Here is a 21,879-nt window from a genome sequence, read left to right on the forward strand (position 1 = left end):
CATGTACAGTACACAGACAAAATGGTCAACACAAGCACAACAACACAAGAGTGCAAGGCCAATTGATTGCTGCCCACTATTACCCACCTCCTGTGGATGCTGATGAAGACTATGATGGGGTCTTTAGTCCTGCTTTGTGGTTTGTATAGTCCATTGTAGCTGCTGCTGTGTTCAATTCATGGCTAAATCCAAGTTGATCTAAGACTGCTTGCAGTGCCTAATGACTACATGGTCTACGCATGTCTATTCCAGCATTCTCTAAATCACTGTCCTAGTCTGAACTGTGAAGTTCACCCACAGAGCCCGCTTCAGCTTGTAGAAGTCTAGTGTTCGTGGCTCCAGGGCTGGGAATGGGACAGCATGGGACGATGCTGGATCCGGATGGGGAGGGCTCCCTTGGTATGGCAGCTGTGCCTGCCAGCCGTGGTTCATCCCTCAACCCGTTTTCTCCAAGTAAGCCTTCTGATAGGATGGGATGGGACACAGGAAGAGACCCTCTATTTGCCCACCCAGGGCCTGGAGCCTACTAGGAGCAGACAGAGGGGGCATTGAGGGGCTCACTAAGATGGTGACACAGGAAAGGAGGGTGGGAAGTTTGAAAAGAGATGCCAACTGAGTGGAGTCACGCTGCCGTCAGAGCCCTCCTGACCCAACATCACTGAGAATGACGGAGGCAAGGGTGGGGGAGAGAAGTGGGGAAAGAGCATAAAGTGGGGGGAAATCTGCAAATGTTACAGTCCTATTTAATTCCACAAAGAGAGAAATGGTGAAAGACAAATTAGCTGTATCTTCTAGCATCAATCACAACAGAGGGTAGGCCTACCCTAGATTTTATTTATTGTGCAGCGCCTACCTAAACACGTAATCTCAAGATGACAGAAAGAGAGCTACATGATTTACCTAGAGGAAGCTATAATCGGAATTCGTTAGATGGGTCTGTGAAGGGACCGGGACTCTTCCTCTCAACCTGTATCTCCATGCTGGTCTTTTGAGAGCATATATGAAACCAGCCTGCACCTGCAGACCTCTGATGGTGGAGGCTGCAGCCTACGACAAACTGTAGCTTTTGCTTTATTCATCAGTTTTTGTTTTTTCAGAAATGTCAGTCTTTTATTTTGTAGTATGTTAACCCAACACGGGCAGTTTGAGCTTGTTGATGTGGAAAGTGAAACAACTTGAAGGAGTCTGGAAACATTCCCACTGCACTGGAAGCCAATTAGACAAACTATGCCATTTAGGCATTGATTGGTATCAATACTGACACTATCCCCTGTTTCAGCTTGTTGGCATTTGCTTGTGTAACATTTCAGTATCTTACTTCTATGCCAACACATGAAATAAGCTAGTTGGGGAAAGTATTGCTAGTTACCAAGTTATGCCAAAGTCCATAACAGAGGAAGAAATGACTGAACCAAAATGATACCACAGTGTGTTGATTAAAGACTAAGCTCCCAAATGCAGTATGATTTAAATAAATACACACTTCTGAGCTATGTGCTTTTCCATGCTGCTGCTGCCAAACTTGACTAAATGCTGAAATAGTACTCAGAGTACAAGAATTTGATGTAATTTATTACTCTGAATTTGTGAAACTGGCTGCTAGTGAAGCACCCTGCCAACAACACTCAAGCTCCAGCAACTCCAGCTTTACTACGCTTAAAAGGCTAATTGCGCTTCATGGTTTAGATAGCTTAATGTAGCTTTAAAGGCCTTTAAGTGCCCTAATTGCTAATGCAAATGTACTCTCATCACAGGCTGTTAAGCTGCATACTTAAACTCCTCCATATGCCTAATGGTAAATGACAGAGAGGAAGGCCTATGTGAATCTACAGTTGCACATGGGCAGTCGGGATGTTACATAACGTCGTTTGTTCAGGACACAGTAAGGTGTGCCGTCTCACTAATAAATCTGTTGGACAACATGTGAAGAGTTATTTCTGCTTCAGGGAGAGTTTGTCAGTGTTTAATGTGTGCCGATCAGTGGTAATGCAAGCACAAGTCGTGACTATGCATATTAAATGCAGTGTACCAAAGTCAATTGTCAGGAGGCCAAAAGGACACTTACAATAACTGATTACAACACTATGCTGAAGGGCTGCACCCTCTGACTGAAACAAATAAGCAGTGCTTTTATTACCACTACTTTAGTGAGAGCAGCCAAACGCTCAAATCAGAGGAAAAAAAGACCAAAACATACCTTACTACTACTACTGCTGGTGAACTTAATGGTTCCAAAGTTGTGAACCTGAGGGCATGTAAATCTGGATTGCCAGCAGAAAAATAAACTTGAATATATGTGGTGTCAAAAGACAAATAAAATACCAGAAACTGAAAGTACCAGCGCAAAAAGCAATCCAAGTAAAGGTAATGTTAATCCTCAGGATTGGTAACATTACTAAAGTCAAGCAACAGACCAAAGACAAGTTTCAGTCCAAATGACTCATAACGTACCTAAGCCTCAAACTGCTGATTTATTAAAAAAAAAAAAAAAAAAAAAAAAAAAAACAGTGTTGCAAAGACTCAGCGAAACAGACAAAGACAGAACACAGGGAAAGAGCAGTTAAGATTTCATTAACTTGCTGTGAATTAAACAAACTCCTAAAACTACAAATTGAAAAACGTCGACCCCAAACATCAGAAACTTTGGGTCAGAGCATTAGCAGCTCTCCAACTAGTAACATTAAAGTTGAACTGCCAACTAGTCAAAAGAAGAAAAAAAAGAAAAAGTGCTGCATATGCACACAATCAAAACATCTGCACAGACAGCATGCAAACAAATCCCATTCACTTTCCTGTTTTGAAGGAAAAGGGGGGCTGCTGGAGAATACTCTAGTTTTAAATAAATTATGACTGTGAGAATCCAGGAAATGTATTTGTGCTGTGCTGAAAAACAGCACAAATGTTAGTAAGCATTAATATGTCATCCTAAGAACAGTTATTATAAGACGCTGCCTTTAAATTTAATCTCTAACACAGTTCGCAGTAAAGTGTCTTCCAGTGTGGCTACTTACTGTGTTTACTTTAGGTCAGACTCAATAGACAAGTGGCGGGGAAAAAAGGTGATGTTAAAAATCATGTGTTTTGCATAAATTCTTGATCCCCCCCAATCTCTGAATCACAGGCAGAGAATGTCAAGTAAAGACTCACAGAGTCACAACTGCGACATTTACAGGAAACACCAGAAATATCCTTTAACCTTAATATCACAATGCAAAGCTGAACCTTTCAGTCCTGGCGTGTGGCTGTTTTGTCATCGTCATGATCCAAACCACATTGGAGAACAAGGGACACGGTAAAATAAACAAGAAAAAAAAAGTGGCACATGCAATCTGAAAGTCAGCTTCCTGGTTGTTCTGTGCACAAACCGTGCCACATTTGTATTCAGCTATATCCTGGTCTTTTTTTTTTGGCCCTCTGTCAATTTTAAGCCTCAGCCTCAAACATGTAACCATAGCTGAGCCGTGCTGTGTCAGGATTTCACACATGACCTTTGCTGTAAAAAGAAAACTCAGTACCTCACTAACCTACAGTCAAGTAAACAAGTAAACGTAGATTCTATCGTTATACCGAACTCCCGTCTTGAGCTATTGAGTCATCACCTGTGCATTTTTCACTTTTACCTATAGATCTGTGATTAGCTGAACCCTTTGCACTCAGCGTTAGCTTTAGCTTAGCTCTGGGTGCACAGTTAACACCAAGCAGCATGCGACTGGCTGAGCCATCTGTCCCATCTGAGTGGGCTGCGGGTAAATGACCTGCACCCCAGCTGCACTGACTCATCTCGTCTAAGACAGCTTCTCTGTTTGTTCAGAAAAAGAAGAAGAAGAAAAAAACCACAGTGTGAGGTTTAGAGCTGATGGAGAGACGGGGCACGGGATATGCACGAGGTGAAGCTGAGGGAGAAAGAGAGAAGGTCAAGATTTTGGTGATAATATGAAGAAAAAACAAAACAAACAAAAAAAAAGTAAATGATTCTCTTTTATCTGCCAAAAATCACCACCAGACTCAATTTTTATGACCACATAGAAAACACATCTCTTATTGGTTATTTCATATAATATAAAAAAAAAATCCTTGTATTAGCCTCACACTCACACGATAAATCTTTCCACAGCAGGAAATTAAATGTACTGCAGTAACCAGTGTGTCTGTATTGATTTGTGTACTTTTCAGAGTTGTCTCATTCTAAGGGTGCCTGGAGGGAGGTGAGGAAAAAAAATTATATGTATTAGATGCTCTAATCTTACTTGGTGTTCATGAGGAAAATTATACATGAAATTCAATCCTTAGTGCTGTAAAAGAGGATATGTCGATCTAATCAAATTCTAGCTTCAATCCAAACAATTAAAGCCGCTCCTGTGTAAACACTTAAGCATGTCGCGTATCTGAACGAGTATTTCTTCCACTGTTGATATGCATAACTAATATGGAAATTCTTGTGATTAAGTGGAGTCAGAGAAAGGTCACACTACAGCAACCCCAAAACAGTAACACTGTTTCCTCTGTGCTGCCAAATGCTGGCCAGTTTTATTTTAATAGTTATCAATTTTCAAATCGAGTTTGGGGGGAAACAAAAACTGAAGGAGCGAATTTCACAGAGTCCCTGTGACATTTTCAGCTATTTGGGTTAAATGCCTGATTATTATGAAATTGCGATCGCTGACGCAGAAAGGCAAACAAACTACTACAAAACATTTCCATGACACTGCGATCTTACTGAAATGCGGTAAACAAATGCGCAAATTTTTAGAGACCACACTGCTTCCCTGAGTCTCGCTATCACGTCCTTTATACTTTGCTGAACAAAGGCTGTTTTAAGAGAAGAGTGTCAAGAGCGTCAGAGATTTTGGCACTCACGGCCTTGGTGACGAGGTCTGCAAAAGGAGTAGGAGGGGAGGGACAAAAGCTTCTCTATGCTTGGTGCTGCAACTTGTATAAATCAGTCTTTGTTGGTGAGACATGACTGAGATTCTTGCTAAACAGCTATTTTTACATCCCTGAGCACTGCAGAGGGCAGCTAACGTACCAGTAAGAGTGCATGGCCTTTGGCTAAGTGAGGCCGTTCAGCCAACGTCATCTGCCCCTCCGCCTGCTGGAAAGAGAGGGGACCTCCTGGAAAGCTGTGCATGACCGAGGTCCACGGTCAGTGAGCGGTTGCTAATAGCCAGCTAACGTTATGACCAGTGTCGGACTTCCAGGTAAACACTGGTGATTACGCTGGTGAATCATGGTCATGCAAGCTGGAGTATTGTTAGACCAATCTAATGCAATGACCCAAAGCGAACAGCTGGCACAGCAGATGGCCAGTGCAACAGCGAGTCCTCCATAAGCATAAAAACCATACAAAAAAAAGACAATTTCCTACACAAAGAGCAGAAAGAGCTAGTACATAGGTGTTTTCTTCTAATATTACTGACACGCAAAGGCGCCTCTTTAATTCTTTTCAGCCATCAAATAAGTAGCATTGCCAACTTTATCAAGATTTTTGCTTAACATTCATTTCACTCAAACATGACACCTGTTAGCAGATAGCAAAGAGACAGTGGAGAGTAGAAAAGTTAGGATTAGGAAAAGTTTGGATTCTAAAGAAGACTTTCTTTGTGTCTCACGGCTGCTTCACTAAGATTTTAAAAAACATTCTTAGCTTTAATGTTGAGCTTCTAACAAAGGATCTACCAATACATCTTTGCCTCGGTCTTAATATTTAATCTTATTTGATGAAAAATCTGCTGCCATTTCAGTTAAACCTGACAGAGCACAAGCACCGAATGACAGGACATTAAGTTTGGACGGAAATTCTGATTAAATCAGCATTCAAGTTGGATCTTGGTGAATTACAGATGATGAGATTTTCTCTAAATGTCTTCTTGAGAAATTGTTTTTAAAGACAGCCCAAAGAAGGATGTAATTAATGTTTTAAAACCAGCTCTTTCTTTGTATTTCATTCTAATTTATACAGACTGCATGCGTAAAAGAAGGCACGAAGAAAGCTCTTCTTCCTTCATGACTTCAATTTCATACATGGATCCATAAAATGAGCAGGGATTGTTATTGCGCATTACAAATAAGCTTTGATGAACTAATGAAAACTCATTTTCCTGCAGCACTGCTATATGAAGGAAAAAGATGATTTTCAGGTATTCCAGTTACGCTGTATGGCAAACCTTCTAGCCCAAATATCATCATCAAGACTGAAGAAAAAAAAAAGATTAAAAAAAATACAGAATTCCAGAGCTTGAAGTACAGATTGTCCATGACTGGCTAAAAATAGTGCCCCTACCTTGGAAGCTGCACATCTGTAGTACAAAAGTTTCTTAGAAGTATTCTGCAGTATTTCTTGATGGTGAAGTGTGTGTGGCGCTGTTTTTGTTGTTGTTTGCGCCTTTTGCCTTTATCATGTGGTGCAGTGTGTGTGAGGGTCTGCAGTTTGTAACCTCTCCCTCCTCCGACTTCCTTTTCAGTGTAATCAGGTTGTCCCAGACCTTCATAGTTGCCACTTCTAAATCAGTGGGGGTGGGACCAGGAGAGCTGCAGTAAGCGCTACGCGTACAGAAATATGGAAGTACCACAACGTATTCCACTTGATATTCAAATAAATAAATAAATCTCGGTGTAACTATTTTTACTTTTACAGTTTATCGTTATTCAGCTGCAACGCACTGCATATGTTCAGTGTCTGCATGAAACCCTTTAAGTGATAATTAGGACAAAATATCAATAATTATCCAACAGGGACGTCAATATCAACATCGTAAATTTGATTATATAAACAAATATTAAGAAAGAAATATGTAAAGTGACTCCACGGTTTGGTGTTTAACGCGTTCACCTTCCATGTGGAAGATTCCCAGCCCAAGACTGGGAGGACACACAAGCCCTGCCTCTGTGGTCACACGGCAGCGCAGTCCTAGTGCCGGGATAAACCGGGATAAATAGAAAGATTGCCGTCAGGAAGAGCATCCGGTGTAAAATCTGTGCCCAATCAACCCATTGTCACAACCCGTTGGGAAAAAAGGGAGCACTCGAAGGATATCTTTTAGATCTACTTGAATATTTAATTAAAAAAATAAAGACACTTGATGGTGACAGTTATGAAAAAAAATATTGTAGTAGCTGCAGCTCTTCTGAGCAGCGCACAAAGCACGATTTCCTCCTGAAAAGTTGTTCGACACGGTGCTGCTGGAGAGTTCCATCTACCTGCAATCACCACACTGTGTGCCTTAAAGTCAAAGTATAATTCTGCTATGCTCCTTTGTTTATTGGGTAATTTCTGCTTCAACATGTTATTATTAATTAAAAAATATATAGAATTTATTTTTCATCTAGCTGTCTCTTCACCAGTGGCGGCTCCTGAAAAAAATCTCAGGGGGGGCAATTTTTATGATATCGACTAAAATGACCCATTTAATGAGTACATCAAACAACACAATTTTAATTTGTTGCTAGATGGGTAGCTTGATGAATTCAAAAAAACGCTCTTGAATACGGTTTCGTTGGTCAATGTATCTTAGCACCATGACTAACTGACAGTGTGTAGAAATGTCAGTGGTTTCATCAGCTTGAATGGCTAAAAACTTCGCTGCCTTTACTTCTTCCACGATCCTTTCTCTCAGAACTGCCAACATGCAATCCAGGATCTCGTTCTGGACTGTTTTCGAGGTGCCTTTAAATACAGTAGCATTTTCAAGGTGTTGCCTCAAGTCGTGATCAATTGATGCCATCAAGTCGACTAAACCTCTAAAAATCCCTGGATTGTCTGAGGAATCACTTTCATCATGTCCCCGCATTGCTAGCTCAAAAGCACCACAAAACTTAATACAATCGATGATTTTAGATAAAATATGACGGTTTTTATCTACCTCTTCGTTGTGCCTTCTTAAAGCAATCCGATGTCCATCATCTAGCTGCGCCGCTATGCTAGTTTTCCCTAGCACAGCTAGCTTTACACTGTTGTCCATATGAACTCGTGAGCTTTCATGTTTCTTGATTCGTTCGGAGAGGTGCTTTAAGTCGGTTTGTCCAGATTGTGTCCACGTCAAATCACACTTGTCACTTTTGAACAGTATGCACGGGAAACAAAAAAGTGCATTAGCTGTTCCACAGCCTGTCAGCCACGACTTGCGCTGGAACCAACTCCGACAAAAAGTCCTGTTGTATGCTTTTGACTTCTCCTTCGTTGCCTGGGTTAGTTGAATTTCGGGCTTGTCAGGTCCCAACTCTTTAACTTGCAGTTTTTCTGCCATTGTCCTTCTGGCAAAAGGGTAGGTTAGAAGCGATCTAACCGAATTTGGGGGAGGCTGTGCCTCAACCGTTAACAATACCGCTGCCATCGTCTCTCTCTGACCTTATAGCTCACTTAGGCTACTGACTGAGGTAAAATTCTAGAACAGCAAATCTTCGCGCGTTTTCTGCAGGGGCGCAATTTTAAGCGCCCCCAAACCATTTAATTCAGCGACGCTGATAGGTCAAATATTTATTATTTTCCCCTGGCAACCATTTAATGATAGGCTATTTCGCTGCATATCAAGGGCGCTTTGACGAGCGCCCCAGAAGAAGAAAAACACCGTTTGTTGGTTGAACTTTAATGAGTCAGCTGGTGAAAATGTTAAAATACGCCTGGCTGTATATGGGCACACACATAGTAAAACTATCATTGATGAATTTTTTAAAAATATATATTTTTACTCCTCCACATTTGGGGGGGCGGAGCCCGAGCGCCCCCTATGGGCCAGCCGCCACTGATAGATAGATAGATTAACTATATATATAACTATATATAGATATAGATATAGATATATATAGATATATATATATATAGATATATAGATATAGATATAATATAGATATATAGATATAGATATAGATATAATGATATATAGATATATATATTAGGGGTGCAACGATATCGTATCGATATTGAACCGTTCGATACAGTGCTTTCGGTTCGGTACGCATATGTATCGAACAATACAAAATTTGTAATTTATTTTATCAACTTTCCTTCTGACGATGCTGTCTGTGTTGAGCGCTCATGACTGCGTCGAATGCTAGGTGTGTCGACGATCACTGGCTTCAACACTATATTTATTAATATATATATATACATAATCATCATATATATATATATAATATAATATATATATATATATATATATATATATATATATATATATATATACATATATATATATATACACACACACACACGTTTCAAAACGTGATTTATAGCCAGTTTTAACGGCACATTTACCCAGACTATCCGCCTGTGTGATGATGGATATTCAAGATCATTTTTTCCTAACCAGGATCTTGCTTAAATAAATTTATGAAAATATGTTTTCCAATGATTCATGTTGTTTTTTGGGATAGATTTCACACATAAAGCTCTTCCCCCAGGTTACAGCAGTGAAATATTAATTTCTTAATTTCCATTCCTAATTAAATGTCTATCCGTAACTCATAATTCTACGGACGTTGCAGTCTTTGCATTTCTTTTTCTGCGGCAGAATCTGAAGACTGCATCCTCTTCCCTGGATCTGAGCCTCCCCCCTGCTTCCTGTGGAGACTTTATGATTTGGTTTCCCATCTGCACTCTCAATAAAAAGAGGTCAGAGATGCCACAGTGTGCATAGCTTTCTGTACTCGCCTCCTTCACAAAACCACTACCGCAGTAGAAGGCAGACCCCAAATGCTTCTCCCAGTGCTGCCAACATACCTTGTTGGTGACTGGAGGTCAAGAGACAACAAGGGGTGATGTCTCACTCCAATGTGTTTTCTATGTGGAACAGGCTGAGTGTAATTATATTAAGATGAATGATAATTAAAGCAACTTAAAAAAAAAATAGTAAAAGCATCCTTGGTAGCTAGGCAACAGTAGGAAAATGAATATAGAGTTATTACAAGCATTACCTTACTGTAGATATCAGACGGTGAGAGAGGTTTGCTCATGCTTAGCTGTGGTTTTTGTGCTTTAAAATAACATAGCTCTAAGCATTGCAACAACAGTGAGAGTGTACATGAGTAGCTTAACAGATTAAGAGTCACCTGTTAAACAACTGACTGATCCAAAGGGTTACAGCCAAGTTACGCAGGTTACGCGAAGTGCAACGGCACAGTGCATTAGCGATGTATGCGAGCAATACATTAGATGGATAAAAGCTGTCACTCTCATTAGACTGCACCAGAAACACTAGTTTGTTAAAATAATAACAATTAATATATTTTGTGATGGGATGAGCAGGGACGAGAGTCGGCTGAGATTTTTGGTAAAATTGATCTGAGCATCTGTTTAGCCAGTTTTTCTTTATTCGATTGGACTGATCGCTCTTTGGTAAAGTGGATATGTAATGTTAATTAGCCATGTGCTGCTGATACTCCTGCTTCCGTAGTCATATGGAGCTAATGTCTGTGAGCGTAAAAGCTGGTTGTAAAGCATGCTAGTCTGACCCAATTTTAATCCGGTGTGAACTGAAAATACACGAGAAGAGTCGAGTTTATGTTTTTCTTTAACTGACAAAAGTTGTTTTAGCGTTACCATATTTTATATATTTTCATTTAAGTGCATTCAGTTCAGCCAACAGCCCGAAACAGGTTGATATTTAATTTACTTCCAAGAAGCAAGCTGCCATGACAGAAAGGAAGACGCTGGAGAGTGTTTAGCATTTTCACTGGAAAAATGATTAACTAGTGATTGAAGTTATCATGTATTTAACTAGTCATTTTAGGTATTACAATCAGGAAAGATTAAATTGTCCAAATAAATTATATCATAAGAAATGCACAATTCAATGACCTGCAGAGGACGGGAGAGGAAATTAACAAAGAGAAATAGAAAACAGAGCTAAAGATAGGACCACCCAGGCAAACAAACCGAAGTAACTACAATACCAGCTTATGTGTGTGTCCCACTGAACCTTTAAATGTTCATCTTAGAAACACCCACAAAAAAAAAAAAAAAAATCCCAACTGGTTCTTAACTTCTCAATTATGAACCGTTACCACAGCATAGCCATGCTCCCATCTCAGAGTCAACCTCTTCATTTCTCTCTTCTCCAAGAGAAAACAAGAACCATCACATCGTTCCTTTGTATGCAACTACCCCATCTTCCCACACAGGTCAAAAAACACAACAGTGAGAATCCCAAGTCTCAATTCTTTCAGAAGAGCCAAAGTTCAAGACCAACAATTCACAAGAAAACAGACATTTCACTTTTAATTGACTGCAAATGACTAACCTTGCATTAAAGTTCTCTGTGTTATTTATTTATTTTTAAATCCTGTGTTCATTTTCAGACATTTTTTAATATATTTCAGCAAAGTTTTATGACGAACAGCAGACACAAAACTGGATGGGTATAAAGCAGTAATATTGATGAATTTTGTGCTTGCTCATTCTGTGGCTGCACATAGCTCTGTACAGACAACAATGATATTTTTACTGCAATATGAGCCTATACCACAAACTCATCATATAATGTTGCCCGAAATGCAGGGAATCAGAAACGTCATCCGAGTCACGAATGTCGTGCCAAAAAATTCAACATTACTCAACAAAGCCCATTCAAAATTTCCTGTTATTTCTTCATTTGGTGGGGATAGGCCCGAAACATAAAACAATAACCTATCTAAGTAGCATATCTATTAAAGTCAAAAGATACAGGGCCTATATTAAACAATGTAGATTCATTATTTTCTTTTATCTGTGCAGGTCTTGCATAGAAAAACTAAAATATACCAGCTAAATGTAAACAACAATGAATGAATGAATGATCTGCAATATTCAAATATCAATATGGAGATTATTAAAGATGTTATCATGCTATATATTTCACATGGTAAGACTAATGGTTGACTAATTTTCATGGCTTTCTGAGGTTTATAAAGCTTTATAAGTTGAGCACATGAGATTTCACACTAGAACAGGCTGGAGACACATGTAATTATTCTGAAGCCCAATATTTCAATATAAGAATGTCCTTAAGAAACAGTTTTAAAATGTTTAATTACAAATGATAATATCTCATTATTGCACAACCAAATATCAAGTTAATGGGGATCTGTGCAGAAACTTGTGCAGCAGCTACAGCCAGCCTGGGTAGAGGCTGTTAAGACCAAACAAACATGGCGACATGGCAGTTGTTTTATGCAACTGGGCATATATGATGGAGCTACCACTTGTGCATTCCAGCTTTGCCAGAAATAAACCGGTGAACAGACATCTGCTGTGTACAGTAAAAACAGAACGTGCGCTCTTCAGCAGTGCGCTGACCCATTAGGAACATCTACTGCAGGATCAAAACATGCCAGTTCGCTTCCTTCCCCATCAACACAATCAGTCATTCCCTCCCTCGATCCACCATCCTTCGGTCACTTTGCTTTCATGTGCAGCTGTGAAATTCTCACCCAGCCAGGCGCCATCTGACCCCAGCCCCAACAATCTACGGTAGCGGTCCAAAGAACACAGACCCCGGTAGTCATACTGCTATCTTTGCAAATAGCGCACACAAAGATGAAAGACCATCTGAAGGGCAAACAGGTGTTCTTCATTTATGGGCTTTCACAGGTGACCTAATAGTAGGATAACACCATGATTCTTCAAATTCTATTACCTCAAAAACTACTACAACTTAAAGCAAAGACCACAACCACCTAGCCATAACTTCAAATACACAGTAGGACAATCTGAAACAACTAAAAGGTGGTAATTTTTTTAAAGTGTGGCGTGACCTTGAACTTCGAGGGTGAAGAAAAAAAAAAAAAAAGATCTACAATTGAAACGGTAATGCTTACCCAGGTTTGCAACAGCAGGCAGTTTGTTCTCTGAAGCTTTGTTGAGGATGTGCCCTAAACCAACTGCGTGACCTTCGTCTCGTGTCCATACAGCCCAGGACCACAGTATCCCTGTTACTTCTTTGGCTTGGATAGGCAGCTGTGCATTTGCTGTCGTTTCTGCACTAACTCTTCCTCGCAGGGCGGAGACAGGAACTCTCAGCCAAGCAATCATCCCATATCATTCATTAGAGTGTGCTCCGACAGCAGGAGGGAAAGACCGAGAGAGAGAGAAAGTGAGAGGGAGAAGGTGGGGGAGATGAAACAGATGAGAGCGCGAGGAGGAGAAGAACCGATAAGCAGCTCTGAAGAGTAGCTGAGAGAATGGTGGGTCACCCCGGCCTCACTTTCAGACAGGCTCAGACTTAAACCGTACTCACAAGGTAAAGCATTAACTCCAGTGGAGCGGGTTTAAATATTAACACAGTCTCACATCCCAGTATGACTCAAGGAACACAGAAGTGTCAGTAGTTTCCTATAATGTAGGAAACTACATATACATAGATATACTTTTTTTTTTCTCATCGTACCTAAACCAAATACCTCTTGCTAGGTTTTCCAGGAAGCACGAGTCTTTGTGAAACAGCAAAAAGGAGAGAAAAAACACACACAAAGCAAAATAACATCCCTTTGTGGAAGTTTCCACTTTGTAAGCGCTTTTTATCTTCCTGGTCATCTGTTCCCAACACACAAGCCGGGCAAAAAGATTTCCTGTTTTGCCTTCTTTTGTCACCGTGGCTGTGTTTGGGGGCTGTTTTGTCGGGTGCTAACTTTAGAACCTCGGCTAAAAATTTACCTGTTACCGCAACAGGTAATGTGTCGGCTTCTCCATTAAAACTACGTGGCCCAAATGATGCAATTTGACAGTGATGACTGTCTTCTTTGGAAGCTAATGACTCACTGAGGGGATTCCTGTGCACGTTGTGCTATAAATGCTATTAACGTCTATGCAGCGGGTAGAGGAAGCAGAGACGGTAACACATCTGCACTGTGAAAACTTTATAAGAGAATTCAAGGATTTGCTCACCTTGCACAGCCAGTGTTACCTGATACCAATGTGTGGGTGAGAGATTGTATTTAGTATACATATAGTATTACTCTAGTTGTTAAACAAAACAACCAAAATGTCCTTGTGTGCAGCCAGAACCAAAGCACAAACAAGGAAAAACATAAGTGTTTAATAACCATTTTAGAGTTAAAGACATGGCAGGTGAATTGTATGGCACCATGGTCATGGATTTTTACTTCCCAATAAACGGTGCTTGCCATTTCAGGTGGCTTTAAAGTGTCTCTAATGCATTCAATACTGCTCTTAAAGACAGTTTCTTCTCACACAAGAGCTGTCACAGCACTCGCTGGAAGTTGCTGCAGTCAATGATGGTCATTTCCTTTTGCATAGGCAAAGCTCACGCTTATGTTTAAAGAATTTCCAACACAACTGTGGCCATTTTGAACACCTGGCCCTGTCTGTGATAAACAAAACAAAAAAAGAAAATGCCTTGTGTTCATTTGGGAGCACTTTTTTGTGATACTCATTCATAACTTTTCAACAAGGCGCACTTGAGGTTGTTCATTTACACTCAGTTGTTTACATATGGTTTATTTAAAGATTAATTGTGCTGTAACAACACATTTTTGTGTACAAGTGTAGCCATCAGTGATAGTCACAACCATTTGGTCCAAATACACAACCATAAAGTGGGATTTAGGCTACCTAAGAGTCGTCAAAACTTCCACCCACTTCCTGTCTTCTATATTTCCTGCATACTTTGCCTCAAGTACAAATTTCAATTTGAATGTCTGATAAATACTTGACTCTATTTCTGACCTACTGCAGAGGGTTACAAAGCTACTGCTGTTTGTTAAATAAGCAAAGCAGCAAATCTACAATGACACAAAACAGAATCCTGAATGAGAAGCTGGCTGGTTACTAAAGAGCAATTAATATATCTTTACCTGGTTCTGACGAGTCCAAGCTTAGCTCAGATAAAAAAGAAAAAAACGGTGCAAGAGAAGCAAGGTAACCAAGCCGCTGACCAGCCACTGTTGTCGAGTGAGTCTGGTCACTTTCCTGCCTACCCTACTGACTTCCCTCCCCTCCTCTCACTCTGTCAAGTCTCCAACACCCTGCTCCAATAACCCCTGACCCACAGGAAGTAGACACAATGGACTGAAAATAACACACCACCTCCCCTGGCAACAACTGCCCACCGCAAACCCCCCACTGCACACAATTTCTACACTGCAGAACACCTACAACAGGCTGGCTCAAGATAGGTGGGTAGAACCAAAAATATCAGCCACTACTCAACAAGATGTGCCCACACGCCACAAAGTGCACCGTCCCACTTTGCATTCCAAGCATGACTACTACTTTTTTTTTTCTTTTTTTTTTTTTATTCACTCCTGCAGTACAAAGAGAGACATCAATGATATTATATATTAATATCGTGGATATTCTGGTATATTTATACATCAAGTCTTCAGTTTCACACTACAGCAGGTTGTGCTGCAGACTCATGATGATCCCACTGCACCCCCACTGCACAGTGAGATGAATGACCTCTCCACAGTCAGGACTAAAAAGCATCTGTGAGTGCCTGTGTGGGTGTATGTGTGTAAATGTTAGGCTTATTTGTTATGTTAATAATGCTTGCCCTCAAATGAAGTATACACCAATGAACCCCCGGCAAGATATCTATAAAAAATAAAGATATTTATATTACTATTAAAAAAATGGTATAAAAAAAGAAAAGCTGGGTAACAGACACTGTGTTACTCCACTGCATGTGTGCATCTAACCCAGTTCTTATCCATGTAGCAGTCTAATCCAATCAGTCCAATGAAAATTATTCCAAATCAGATTTAGTGGCCAGTGAGAGGTTGCCTTAGACGTGATCTAATTAGTCGCTCCCTTGGAAGAGTCTGTCCACTAGGAAATGGCTTGAGATGCCGAACGCAGAGATAAGGAAATGGAGTCTGATATGTAATTCTGTGTGGCTAGTGGTGTTGCTTTCAAAAAAGTGGTGCCAGGTTACAGAAGAAGGAAAAACATTAAAAAAAAAGCTCGGTGTTATAAAGATCAGAGTTACGAGTTAATGACTCTGCTGCAAAAGATAATTCACTAAGCTGCCTTTCACAGATCTGAAGCGCACCTTGTTGATTCTTATTTTCATTAACGTGTTTGGTGTCCTGTTCTTAGAGCTGATGAGCATGCCCGGGCTTGTTTCTCAGCCAAGGTAAAGACACACCTCCTTTATTCACCAGTCCCCTGAAACTGGTACACACCTCTGCTCTCTGTTGTTACATTCAGATGATACTACTTTACTTTCAGCTGAAAGCAAATTTGTATGTTGTAAACACATACCTGAGAGGCTGTGTGCTGCATCAGTGGCTGTGTGCTTCCCACACACTGGTTCGCCTTTACCAAAGAATGTGTGGAATTTCTTGTACACACTACAAGCGGCAAAGACAACAATGCCAACAATTTTTCCAACTAAATTATTACACAAAACAATGTGGCTTTTTTTTTTTTTAAGCGTTTACATGTTTGCTGACTTATTCTCACTTATGGGACACTTATCTACAAATTAAACCTTTTATACAAAAGGTTTAACTTCCTAAAACGTATAGTCTATATATAAAGATCTTGCTCTGTAATGTGGAACGGGGAAAAAAAAATCCATGCATTTGTGCATTTCAAGGTTTTATGGCCATCTAATGCATGCTGTAGCGAGAAAGCCAGAGTTTGATCCACCACTTAAACCGCAATTATGCATTAACTCCTTTGTAAGAGCTGTCTCCATTAAAAACAAAGTGGTGTCCCATACCCTTTAATAAACAATTTACCATTCACCTCAATAGTCCTGACCACAGACTGCCTCTTTTTTTATATGAAAAAATATAAAAAATTGCAGGACAATGAGGATTTATTCATAAACTATAACATTTTTGCTGCTTCTGATGATGGTTACAAAAAGATGCCCAATTTATCAGGAGACTATCCTAGCGGTCACTCAGACAAGAGGCAGGATTCACCCTGTTAGTCCTGTGTTAGACTTGGCTGTGTTAGACGCAAAAGGGTAGACAACCATTCCAATCCACATCTACACCTCGAGACAACTTAGAATCAGCAGTTAACCTAACAAACATGTCTTTGGACTGTGGGAATCCAAAGCACAGACAGAACGTGGAAGCTCCACGCAAAAACGCACTTTTTTGCTGTGAGGCGACAGGATGACCCTCCTACAAATTCATATGTTTAATGCAACTCTATAAGATTACACAGTATTTAAAAAGTACAATCAGAGTAAGCTACACTTTAAGATATACTAGTGACAATCATGGTCACATCGCATGTGAAGGAAGAATAATCAGGGGAGTGTATTGATTGCATAAGCAGAACTGATAGCCGCCTATTACCGGCTCCACAACCTTCACTTCAGGGACGAGGAGAATAAAAAACAGCACATAGAAAATGCAGTCATCCTAACAATTATGAACACATCTCCGAAGTGTAATTAAAAGTGCATGAAAAGATTGACTCCAGAGCTGGCAAGGTCACAAATCTGACCGACTGGACTATAAAAATCAGAACAACGATGCTGCATATTTTGATCCTCGGGGAACGTGACTGTATAGAGCTTATGGTGAAGATTCTCCAACAAGGCCTGACTCCACGAGATCAAGATTCATGAGACTGACAAGAACGTGGTCATAGATCGAGGAAAACTTGTGTCTGAGAGCGGATATAAGGATGTCCGGCTGAGTAAAGTGACTGAAGTGCCATTTTCATTTATTTCCATTTATTTATCTCAACTGTTTGCCGACAGCTGTCAACAGTTTCTGATTAGTAAGACTAACTTATGAAGTATCCTGAGACATTCCCACTCCCACAATATAGCTAAGATTTCACAGAAATTCCAAATTTTCCGTGTTGTAAAATATTTATTCATTTAAAATAATTCTAATTTAGACCAGTGATCTCAATCAATTTTTTTTTTTTTTTCTTTGGGGGGGGGGGTGGGGGGGGGGGGGGGGGGGGTGGGGGTTTCAAACAGAATTTAATACACAGTGGTTCATCTGATTCATCACGATCATCACCATTCACAGGTTACTGAATTGTGTGAAGTACATAAAGAAAATTAAGTTGTCAACTAGAGATGGCACGATACCACTTTTTTATGTCCGATACCGATACGATCATAAATTTGGATATCTGCCGATACCGATATGAATCCGATATAGTGTTTTTTAATCAACAAAACTGTTTTTTAAATATCTTGCTGCATTTTGTATAAGTTCATACTCAAGTTTAAAACAACAACTACACTAAAGCTATTCTGTTATACCTGTATGCAAAAAATTTCATAGTTCAGCAATACTGATCAATCTAATAAACTTAAACCTACACCATCCTCCCTATTCTGGTATTTTAAAGAGTACTTAGCTAAATATTAAGCAACCTAACTAATAGGGTTCCAACTCCCAGCAACAACAAAAATAAATAAATAAAAAATAGGGAACCACCCCTCACGCTCCACCTCATGATGCTTAATCGACGTAATCAACCTTAATTTGATGCAGTGTGAAAAAAAATGCACAGAAATCAATTATTTTTCAAGAAATATTAAATAGATTCAACATCTTTCTTCAACAAAATTGCAGACTGCACAGATGGTACCTTCCCAAAGGAAAAAGTACTATAGCTTACTAGGGTATATTATTAGACTTAATAGTCTACTATATACAGTAATTGACTTCTATCATTTTACATCAGATTAAAACTTTGGGTGTCAGATAATTATTTATTAAAAGCTAGACATTTTAAATGAGAATAAGAAAGAAAAGTATGTCTTTGTGCCCCCTTTTCCCTGTTAATGCCCTATCGGCCCCCCTGGCTAAACTTTGCTAGATCCGCCCCTGCACAGTTACCAGCCGTCAGCTACGTAGAAAAAGATCCTGGTGTAGAAAGTAATATTAAATAAATTCTAACAACAGCTTATCAAGCTTAAACGTGCTGCTGTTGTTCAGCCGCTGGTTTCCTCTTTCTGGTGCAAAGTGGGCCAAAAACAAACAAGAGAGACGGACTCGCGACAGAAAAGCCGATCAGCTGATCATTAAGCAGTTTCATGATTGAAGTAGCAGCAAGAAGAGGCAGTCGCTTGTTAAGCTTAACGCAGGAATGCTTTACAAACATTCAGAGATGGACTTACACACTTGCTTTACTTCTCTCGGGGATAACTTTGTCGGAGATGAAATGCCGGGTTGCTAGCGAAGCTCCAAATGCTATCCAGACCACCGACAGGTCCCGCATGCCACAGCCGCTCTATCACGTGATGCATACTGCTCCGACGTGCTAACGTTCTGAGGTGAGTTACGGCGTGTTGCAAGTTTTGTGAGGTGCTTTCGTGATATTTAATGGATCGGATTACATTTTTTATTTTTCTCCGATATCCGATCCAGTAATTTAGGTCAGTATCGGACCGATCGTATATATCGGATCGGTCCATCTCTAGTCAGAACTGGTTGGCTCTATTGTACAAAGTAATGAGAATTAAATTGAAGGAGGCTCACACGTTTACAACACAGAAGGAGTCCAAACATGGATGAAATAATGCCCAAAAAAAAAAAAAAAAAAAAAAAAAAAAAAAAAAAAGAGTCGCCAATTCTAGATTTCTTTGGCTTTAAACTGGATGAAAGAGGTAAACCTAAGGATGTAACCAAAGCGGTGTGGTGCCTGTGCAGACCTATAGTGCGAGCAAGGGAGTCAAACACAACTAACTTGCATGAGCATTTGATCACAGATAAAAGAGGCTGCTGTTAAAACAGTGCTATTATTTTTTTTTTATGTTGACTGCTTCTATTAGCTCCATCATTATTAGCAAGCGTACTCATGGGCAAATAAACAAATAAATCGCCCTTGTAAAAACAATCCCTAATAGTCAGGACAAAATAATCTTGTTTTACTAAAATCTCCAATGCTCCAAGAGGAGTAGTGATTTTGTGACTTGTGGTCAGACGGACAGATGCCTCTACATTGCATAAGCTCATCAGCTCATCCAGCTGAATGAGCTGAAGCTTCAGTCACACAAACCTAGAGACAGGGTGCCGACCACCTGGTAACGACCAGTTGTTGGGGGAAAAACGTGTATTCCCCGACCAGTTGGCGATCACTCAAGGTTGCTTTCTGTACTAGGTGAAACTGGACACAATTTTTTGTTTTTTTTTTTTAAACAACAACAACAACAACAACAACAACAACAAAAAACACAGGTAGAAACAGAGGCTTCAGCCTTACTGTTTGTTACCTGATAAGGTTAAGTGGCTAGCTTAGCATTAGCATGCTGTCTGTGCAGGTACTTGCAAAGAGCTGAAGTTGTGTTACCAGCACGATGCAGCCATTTCTGTCCTGGATACAGTTTGCACTTTACCATCACGCTCTTGTCCTTTTGTGCAATGCAAATAAAAATTATGTCCATATCCACACTGTAAACATGCCTACTAATTTCCTCCTCCAACAACTGAAATCAGCTGATTGTAGCGCAAGTACAAGAACTGATAAGCGGGATAGACAGGCAAGCAGACAAACAATTCCAAGGAATTCAACTAAGAACCGGTTATTTTAGAGAACCTGTTCTTATCCTTAGCTGCACCACCGTACAATTGCTTTGGTTGTGCGTTTGCATGGAAGACACCAACTTGTGTGCAAACAGTCACTAACCAACCACTAAGCCACACTGAAACTTGAGAGACAAACTGGAAATAGAACGTTTGCCTTCAAAGTAAAAGTTGTACCTTAATATTAAAACCAACATCTTTCAAAAGACGCAGCTTTTTCTTTGAGGGCAAATGGTCTCCTTTTTAAGTATGCGTCCCACTATTCACAGTTTGACGATGGTTTAGTGAGTAGCTGTCGAGTGTCCACAGTCTTCCACGCAAACTACAGGGTGATCATAGCATCAGCTGCAGATTAAAGTAATTGCACGGAGGTTTTCAGTGCAGCGCCCTAAATCTCAAACAATTGCACTCATTGACAGCAAGCAACCTCAAGCAGTCACTTGGCAGCTATTTGGGGAATACACAGGGGGATGTCACTGACTAGTCTCTAGGACTGTGAGACTCATGGTTTTGGTAGTTTATTTGAATCTCCAGCAACCACTCACAACCAGTGGGGAAATACTAATTACTTCTTAGAGAAGAAAAAAAGTTCTTAATGCAAAATTGTAGTCTTTCTTAAATAGTCCAACTGGGCAACTGTGGCTCAGGTGGTAGAGTGGGGTCATTTGATAAGTGTAAGGTTGGTGGATCGATCCCCGACTCCTCCAGTCCACATGCAGAAGTATCATTGGGAAAGGCTAAACCCATAGTTGTCCCTAATGCATTTTTATAAACTAATTGTAAAATAAAAAAATAAAGCCTGTATACAAACAATGCAAAGTCAAAATTCAAGATACATGTATCACCTACATATGCCATTGTGAAATTCAAATTGAAAACGGAGGCGCATTTGAAATGCATTCACCAAATCATTAAAAGACATCTTCACTATTACTTTAATATCCTTCTCACTTTCTTGTAATTCATACTATTGCTTCTCTGCCATGGTAAACGACCATCAACACTGGCTTGTGGTAGAAAGGGCAAAATCCAGGTTAGCAATCAATGCCTATTACCGACTGAGCAAGAAAACAGCTCAGGACATGAGAAAGACAGACTGTGCATCTATTGCACTTTAGGCCAGGTTTTTGTTATCATTTTAAACATTATCAGAGCTTTTCAAACTAATTTCTTTCCCACTCTGCACGCCGACACACCACAGAAATGTTCTTCACAATCATGCCTGAAAATGACAAAATAACCTCCAATCATTTTCATGATTGCCAAATAAATTGATGAATTGTTCCTCTAATAAAGGTTATGGTTGCTGAGTCACTAACAGATACCAAATACAACTGAAATATAACCAATCAGAATGGTAGCTGAAAATTATTCCCAGACTCAGTGTTGAAATAACCTTGCTCATACAGGGAGGGTGGTTTGTGAATGCAG

The 21,879-nt window shown here is 39.9% G+C and overlaps 1 protein-coding gene across 9 annotated transcripts in view; it reads right to left on the reverse strand.

Moving 5' to 3' along the window:
* Window positions 1-21,879, reverse strand: part of gab1 (GRB2-associated binding protein 1) — a 58,936-nt gene that overhangs the window by 24,063 nt on the left and 12,994 nt on the right. The window contains exon 1 of one of the 9 annotated variants that reach the window (XM_042225054.1): window positions 14,785-17,813. The exons of 5 other annotated variants lie outside the window; for them this stretch is intronic. The gene's annotated coding sequence lies outside the window, so the exon portion shown is untranslated. Of the gene's footprint in view, window positions 1-87; window positions 7,241-12,789; window positions 17,814-21,879 lie in introns of those variants that run through there. 3 more of the 9 variants (XM_042225052.1, XM_042225053.1, XM_042225051.1) reach the window with 3 other exon arrangements.

This window comes from Haplochromis burtoni, unplaced genomic scaffold, assembly GCF_018398535.1.
Source record: "Haplochromis burtoni strain Fernald_Lab_line unplaced genomic scaffold, NCSU_Asbu1 Contig_158, whole genome shotgun sequence".
NCBI classification, from domain to species: domain Eukaryota; kingdom Metazoa; phylum Chordata; class Actinopteri; order Cichliformes; family Cichlidae; genus Haplochromis; species Haplochromis burtoni.